The following is a 1,729-nucleotide window of genomic DNA, read 5'->3' as shown; positions in this document are numbered from 1 at the left end:
TAAGCAGCAATTCAAAGACGAAGGTTCACCTCTAATGAAGAAGTGAAGACAGTAGTGCATTCGTGGCTCCAAGCTCAGCCTGAAACATTTTTTAAATCAGCAAAATAATTTTATTTCCAAACACATTTTATGCATATCCATCCAGTATGTACTTATCTTGCACATCTATTCATAAATGACTACCAAATTTTCCAAATGACAAAATTTTGGTATATAATGAGCATGTACTGTTATCTTAGGTGAATTATGAAAATACTTCTAGATGGATAGCATTCTTAACAGACAGGATGTGCTACAGCAGAAATTCTTTAAATTAGTTTAATAAACTTAAAGCTTTGGATAGCTACTATTTTTACATCTCATACTTGCACATGACAAGAATGCAGCAATATCAACTTGTATTCCAGAGAAGTTCCATTAATTTTTCAAGTGATGGAACCATTAATCCACATCCACTGGTACTGGGCAGGAAGATTCACAGAGGCATGGTAAAGCATCAACAATGGCTTTGGCAGTGTCTGGGTCACACTTGGAGGGGCTCTCAGACACTGTTTTATTCATGCAACTGAGTCCTTTCCCATAGGTTTTCTTAGTCATCAATGCTTTCCAATGCCCTTCAGTGCTTTTAATAGTACCAATTACAAAATTCCTATCTATAAGCTCTGCATTGAAAGCAAACTGGTTCTCTGATTTTCCATCAGGAAACTTGTATCTTCTAAACCAGTTCACAATAGCTTCTAGGTACCCAGGCTTCAGTCATTAGACATAATTAATATCGTTGTAATTGGTGGCATCATTCACATTAATGGCAATGACTTTCCAGTTGGTTTCCCCTTTGTCAGTCATATCCATGCCTAGAACTCTCACACGGATTATTTTCCCCTTGTACAGCCCTTGCTTCCAATCTCAAAACACTGCCAGTGTGTTTATCATTGTATCCTGGGTCTTCCCAGTGTGAGGGATGGCACCGTAGTTACATATTTATCTTTTATAAGTGAATATATTTGCAACATAACAGTTTTTCCTTTTTTCAAATCTTTTTAGATTAGATGTAAAGAGTTCTTTGTAGCAATATCCATTTTTGCATTAGAGTTACTTCAACTATCATATGAAACACATCCTTATATGTATATGTTGAAATGCCATTTTTCATTTTTGAAGAAGACTCAGTACTTTGAGGTTGAGGAGTTTAGAGTGCTCCTCACTACTAAAGACGCTTCATGGAGTCAGAGATGAGCCACTGAACCTGCCACAGCCGTCGAAGTCCACAAGCTGTACCAACTGACAAGGAGAGAACTCCGTTCCCAAAAAAACATTTTTTAGTAAGGGAATATGAAAGCTTATTGACAGATGGGCAAAACACTGAAAATAAAGGAGATTATGTTGGAAAATGATATATATTTGTCTTTTCTAAAAGTTGATTGAAGTAAATTCTAGCCAGTGTCAATAATTTTTTAATAAACTGTGTGTGTGAGAGTGTATATTTGTGTGTGTGTATTTTGTTGTTAAGTGTCAGTGAATCAGTTAATACTCATTGCTGTTGTTGTTATACGCTATCTCATCGGTACCGACTCAGCAATACTATGCACAACAGAACAAAACACTGAACAGTTGCATGAGTTGAGCTATGTTTGAGCGTGTTGCTGCTGCCACTGTGCCAATCCATCTCACTGGGGGTCTTTCTATTTTTCTCTCACCCTCCACTATATCAAACATGATATCCTACCCA

At 36.9% G+C, this 1,729-nt stretch overlaps 1 pseudogene; it reads right to left on the bottom strand.

Moving 5' to 3' along the window:
- Nucleotides 1-417: 417 nt before the first annotated feature.
- On the bottom strand, nt 418-1,153 carry LOC102813130 (annotated as a pseudogene).
- Nucleotides 1,154-1,729: the final 576 nt, after the last annotated feature.

The sequence above is a fragment of the Chrysochloris asiatica genome, unplaced genomic scaffold (assembly GCF_000296735.1).
Source record: "Chrysochloris asiatica unplaced genomic scaffold, ChrAsi1.0 scaffold00269, whole genome shotgun sequence".
NCBI classification, from domain to species: Eukaryota; Metazoa; Chordata; class Mammalia; order Afrosoricida; family Chrysochloridae; genus Chrysochloris; species Chrysochloris asiatica.
The sequence above is the reverse complement of the archived record's forward strand: the minus strand, read 5'-3'. Positions and strand labels throughout refer to the sequence as shown.